Genomic DNA, 6686 nt, shown 5'->3' on the forward strand with positions numbered 1-6686 from the left:
GAAATGTCAGATATGAATAAATGTAGATGTCAGATATGAATAAATGGAAACTGATTAACTGGAGGTATTGGGTTTTTGATTATTTGAATTATTGCCACCTCTTTCTTGTCAGGAGAGTTTGTTGACCTTTGGGATGGAGGAGTTTCCCTAGTGCTCTGCAAACATGCTGAGACAATTAGCTGTAACTGTTTGGAGGGGTGAGAGGAGATTACGTTAAGGACTATGAAACTCAATTCTGCAGTTACTCCAGCACTCAGTGTTTATGCATTGGATTCTGAGGAAGATTCCCAAAAAGGCAAAGCAAAAAACTTGAGCAATGTAGGTCTCTCATTTTCCATAAGCTCCACTCTGCTTTGTAGGCTCCACTCTGCTTGCTGGCATGCATGGTTTGACCCATATTTAATGATGTTGAGGTTTAAAAATAAGGTTTAGATTACCTCTTTGGATGTCGACAGTAAATGACTATTAATATCATGATGTGTGGCTACATAATACATTCTCATAATCTCAAACTACTTGAGGTTCCTGACATCACATTAACAACATTTTCAAGCTATCATTCATAATGCTAAAATCTGTTACAGTGCAGAATGCTTTGAATGCAGATGCTGCCGTTGGGTTTAGCTGATGGGCAGCATGTCTGTGGTCCTCAAACTGTATCTATCACTGTATCTACAGCCTGGTTAGAGGACCTCCTCCACCAGTTCTCACTAAGAGAACCAAGAGATCAAGGCCATAGCATAGGACTTGTTTTCATAAGGCAGCATAACCTCCATCTGGAACCAATCAAAGCCCCGAGGGGCCTCCAGAGTGAGGCCCTCTGGATGTGTGTACACACTCCTGGCCTGGAGCCCAAACTAGCTGATAAAACCAGATAAGGTTTTGTTCCTGATTAGGAGCAGAGCTCTTATTTTAGGTTAGCTGGAAAACAGGGGACATGGTTTCTGGATTGCAGTCGTCAGAGAAAAGGGGGACATGGGATCTCTTCTGATCAATATTTGTGAGGTATGCGCATGCACATATGTACTCACGTGTGCATTGTACTCCATTATTTCTGGAATGTGCTATCAGAAATGTTTGTGCCTTGGATATCTGATAGTCTGGTCATTCACTCACTTTTACCAAGCCCTGCCCCCTGTCATGATTTTCATTCTTCGCAACTTTGCCTTTCTTTATCCAAGCCACTCATCTCTTCTAACTTGGGAGCAAGTATACAATAGCCTTCTGTGCCTTATGATCGGATAACCAAAGGTTTTGAAATCCTTCTGTAAATGTCAGATATGTCACCACCTACCACCACACAGATCAAAGAGTAGTCACACATGCATAGGTGCACGCACACACACACACACACACACACACACACACACACATGCACACACACACACACATATATATATATATATATATATACACACACACATCTCAGTTTAGCCTCTAGTATCACCTCTTTGAAGCGCCCGTATTGGAAATGTTCTCCTGGTTTCTAATTAAAGAGCCACGTTAAATCCTTCTGAACAAAACTTTTTGTCAGCTTTTAACTTGTACCTGGATCAAACAGCTGATGGTGTCATTAACTGGGAGTCTGACTGAGAGCCGGAAGCTCTGGAGACCTGTTTTCCAGCCATGGAGACATGAAAAGCATTCAGTGTGGTCCCTGCTGGGTTTACTGAGCAGGTTCTTAGCTTCTCCTACTGAAGAGCTTAGGAGCTGCTCGCTAGGAATCTTGGAACCACTGCTAATGCAGCAAGCAAACAAGGATTCTTAACACTAATAAATATTAGACTGTTTTATGTCAATACGTGGGTTGCTGATGTAGGAACCAGATAAAATGTTCCTGTAAATTTCAGTTTTTTATACCTGTGTGAACCTCTAGTGCTATAATGGGCTATCTAAGATAAACTAATTGCAATGAATACATCAGCAGTCAGTAATTGTTTAAGCTACCACAGGGAAAATTCTAAAACTAAATTAACATGATCATTAACCGCAATCTGTCGGGCCTGTATGTATGTGGTTAGTACACTGATCCAATTCTCTATGTGCCTTATGTACTATGTAGTCTTCACTACTGTATCATGAACCTGCTCGAGACATTGGGATGAAGGTATATTTTTTCCCCTCAGTGTTTAGTCTTGTGTCGGACGATAGTATGTCTTCTTTTAGGGCTCTGTTCACCTCGAGGTAAGCAGCTTTAACTGCTAACAGATGACATGACAGGTTGGACTAAAAAGAGTCTGTAATTTCAGCGTCTCATTTTTTCATTTGCTTTTTTCCGGTTTCTTCTGCTCACACTGCATTTCAAATTCTATCTGAACTTGTTTGAAATAGTCTGTCCTGTTGATATGCAACTTTTAAACCCTCAGAATGTGCTAGTGTTTCACTTTGGTTACTTCTCTAGTCCACATTTCCAATCCCTTACTCAAAACATAATGTCAAATGAGATGGCTTTTTTGTGTGGATGATTATGCGTAATGCAGCCAGCTTCATCTGAGTCAGATCCCCTTGTAGCAGAGCAGTATGGGCCTTTTGGTTGAATGGTATGTGAATTAGATGAGATCTGAATAGGTTTCCTTTGCTACCATTGGCTGTCATTTGGTCTAATGGGGAAGTAAGAAGAGTTTGGTATGAATCTCAGGTCTGGTAGGATCTCTAGTAGTGTGTTTACACTTAGGCCATATCCCAGCGCAGTGACATCAGCTCAGCTTGGGTAAACCAAATTCAGCTTTCTACATCATTTCCCTGTAGCTCCAAACTCTATTCAGCACATGGTAGGCTATTGGCTTTGACTTTGTATGACTATTTCTGTATTTCTATCCAGGCCAGTTGTATTCAAATCTGCAGATTTATGGTGTTGGAATGATTGAGTTAGTTAGCCTGATATTTAAATGAATTGCAAAATAAGATCATTAAGATATCTAAGATATAAGATGTTTTTCCAAACCTTTTCAGACAACAATTTTTTTAACAAAAGGCTGAACAATAATAATTCAACTTTTTTGTGTGTTTGTGTGTTTCTTTTTTGTGTAGCTACAAAAACATCAGCCTCTTTCATCAATTAGTCCTAAAAACAACAATTCCTGGATGATTTGGCAAGTCTTTTCCACAAAAAAATAATTTTGTCACTCTTGTTGGCCAGTAAATATCACTCAGTGGGCTCATTTTGGTCTCTCTTTAGTGCTGTGTTGAAAATCCCCTAATTTAGCCGTGAACTTTCACAAGATAGTGGTCTGACCACAAAGAAGACATCACAGTTCTGTTTATTCTCTCTAGATCAGTTCATTCTCTATTTGGACACCTCAGATTGTATTTGTATTCTCTGGGGTAGTGAGGTTAAAGAAGATGGGCTTTGGGCATGCATGCCTGCTTTTGATTGATCGCCCAAAGGACTGGCTCAAAGTGCAGCTTTGGAAGGTTCCACGTTCTTAGTGTCTTCACAGCAACCTTTACATTCATCATTGTGGCTTACTGTTAAAGTTTCAAATGAGCCGAGCACAAACGTGGTTAATGTATAGGGAACTTATTCATTTATTTAACAAGCTGCTTTAACTTTATACAAAAAGGTATAATGGCTTGAAACTAAATTATGTTAGGTTAAGATAGGGGTTGGCTGGTCATTTGTTTGTTTGTTTGTTTATATATGGAAAATGAATTAACATGGCTGTTTCTTTTGACTTAGCACTGCCTTGATACAGCACCCAACAGACTCAGGAATGCTCATCCAAGTTTAATGCTTGCTCATAATGTGGCGCAGTAGAAAGCACTGAAACAGCTGTAGACAAACAGTGCCTTTTAAGATGAAATGTCTGTGCCAAACTATAAACTCCTCATGTAAATGAAAGCTGCTTCAGTGAGGCACAAACACGAGCATGGCATGATGTCACATGCTGAATGACATCACAGAATGAATGATGTCACAGACTGAAGATAATCACACTGTGGTGTTTATGCAGATGAACTAAGACCAGACTGAAAGTTTAACACGGCAGAAAAATCATTAACTACCCCCATCAGCACCACCCAAAAAGCTTTAGACATTTAAGTGATGAAGTAACTCTGCTTTTTGGGTGATGAGAAGAGCAGCATGTGAACTGGAGCTATGGGAAAGGTTGTTTACTGTCACATCAGCCCAACGAGCAGTGAGTGCCCTATTCTAGAACTGAGATTTAATTTTACTAATCAATACGCATATCAAAAAAAAAAAAAAACTCACATTTTTCCCAGATGGTGTTTCTTTCCTGGCCGTGTTAGTGGAGGAGCTATTCAACTGGGTTCTTTCACAGATACTGTGGCACATAGCGAACTGCTCTTTGCATCATTAATCACGATATACACACACCATGATTCACAACGGGCCTCGATCACAATATGTAAAATGTTTTCATATAGCTGGAGTGTTTCCCAGTCTGAAATTAATTGAAAACAGATAACGGTGTTTTACACTCTAAAATTGGCTAGGATTCCACTGCAGTCCTTGGGAATTAGAAACTTTGAGTTGATCTGATGTGTAGAGAATGCTATAACTTTATCGGCCAGAGGTTTTCTTTTTTCTTATTCAGTCAAAAGCTGCTTGTGGTCACATTTTTGAATAGCAGCTCAAATTAGGGAGATTAGATTTAATTCTTGTGTGTTCTCCCCTAAACTGCAGCAATGGAACATACACCATATCTGATAACAAACCGTTGATCAAATGGGAAAATAATCAATGTTGATATCATTTTAAACACTGGACCTAAAATTTGGAAAAGTTCTTAAATGCAGTATAATTGTTTCAGACCTCCTCCTATCCGAGAGTCAGGCCTGCGGTATGTGGGCACGCAACCAACCCAACGCTAGCCACAAATGATTGATTTTCTGTGGACAGTAAAATGTTTTCCCTGTGATTGACACAGGTTCCCCCGGCTGTTCAGGACTGTGCTGTCATAGTCCATGGCGGATCCTGCACTACACGCAGACTAATGAAAACACGTATGAGCGTGGAGTAGTCGTCCTCCGAATCCCTCCCTTCTCCCCCAGAGAGTGATAACTCACTCCCATTACACTCCTTTGTCTATTAAATCCATGCACCTCTTGTCTATATCTCTAAATTTATTGCTCAAAGGGTGTGCACAGATCCTAAAAAAAGACCCACCACGTACATTCAAATGCGGATGCGCAAATGAGACTGGCTACCAGCTTTTCTGTTCTAAGAGAGATGCTTGTCAAACAAAGGGCTTCTTCATGGGGGAGGGGTTGCTTTTACCTTAGCCTGAAAATGGAAACAGAAGTTGAGCATGTTTAGCTTGTATGGAATTACAGTGCCTGTATCCCCTTGGACCTTGCGGTCGGGAGCCTGGCTCTACAGAGGTAGAGAGGAGGGAGGAGCTCGGGATTGGTCGAGGCCAAACGTTCTCTGGAGCACAAAGGAAAGCTTTCTTCCAGACCCTTTGCTTTCTTAACTCTTTTACCCATTAAACTTTCACTCTCATCCCCTGCACACAGGACCGAAGGGCCTCAGTGTCCGACAGGAAACACAGCCTGAACTCAGATACTTGTGCTCTTCAGGTCAGTGTCACCCAGCCAATGCACACGTCAGCAGAACGTACTTGTGGTGAAGACTTCATAAGGATGGTAAGTTTACATTTATGTTTATTTTTAAAGCACGTTCATTTTTTGTGAGGATGAACAACAAAAACAATTCTACAATGATTTTTGTAAAACATCAAATCTAAAGTGATTTTTCTCAGCTGTTTTCCTTTTTTTTTTCTTTTTTTTTTTTACAGTGATACGTACAGTGTGTCACTGATCGTGTTAAGATAAAGGTGCCCTGGGACTACAGAACAGGCGTTTCGACTGCAACACACAGCACTGTTGTGCCTATGTGTGTCTCCTGTTTCCTGTTTCTGCAGACACAGCACTTTCAGCAGCTTTACATTGGATCATTAGAGATGTCCGAGCAGCTCTGAAGATTAGACATCTAGCCATGCTGAGGTGTCTTAGCTGGACCCGTTAAGTAGTGGTTCATGTATGAGTAAAAGGTTAGGTTGTTTGTTTATTCCCCTCTACAGTTGCCAGTGCATAAAAAAAAATGTCAGTGCATAAAAAACATTGCATCGTAGCCACAATCGAAATCAAACATTTCATAATGCAGAGGACTTCGACCATGCTTTTTTCTGTTGCTTCTTCATCAAATCAGCGAAGAAGATCATTTGTTCCCTCACACCATCAAACGGCACTCCAAACCCTTCCATTTTACCAGCTCTGGGTTCTGAACCAGAAACCATCTTGCTTGATGGCTTTGTCGAATTTCCCATGGGACCACAGCTTTCACCAGATTGAAAACCGCTAAGCCAAGCAACATGGCCATTACCGTGCTCTAGAGAAGCAGCATCAGCAGGGAAACAGCTGGGAGGTATTACTCACTAAAACACACTCCTACAGCAAATGACATCGGAGAGAGTGTTGTGCTTTTCCATGTTGAAACCTCATTAATTTCTGCACTGTATCATTTACTGTATGCCGCGGGTATGAACACAGCATATCTTAGCCAAATTCATGGCATGCACACCATAACCCACAGACTAGTGCAGATCAGACCTCTGCAACTGCATGCAGATTTAAACATGGGGGGATAGATAGCTTTATTCCATGCTCAGAACCACCACACCACTAACTATTTTGGAGTAACAAGTGGCCCTTCTATGGCA

General features: G+C 41.0%; 1 long non-coding RNA gene across 1 annotated transcript; it reads left to right on the plus strand.

Moving 5' to 3' along the window:
* Nucleotides 1-942: 942 nt before the first annotated feature.
* LOC113571091 lies at nucleotides 943-5946 on the plus strand. Its single transcript, XR_003409960.2, has 3 exons — nucleotides 943-1005; nucleotides 5482-5610; nucleotides 5763-5946. It is a non-coding gene; the product is annotated as an uncharacterized LOC113571091 (long non-coding RNA).
* Nucleotides 5947-6686: the final 740 nt, after the last annotated feature.

Source organism: Electrophorus electricus, chromosome 13 (assembly GCF_013358815.1).
Source record: "Electrophorus electricus isolate fEleEle1 chromosome 13, fEleEle1.pri, whole genome shotgun sequence".
NCBI classification, from domain to species: domain Eukaryota; kingdom Metazoa; phylum Chordata; class Actinopteri; order Gymnotiformes; family Gymnotidae; genus Electrophorus; species Electrophorus electricus.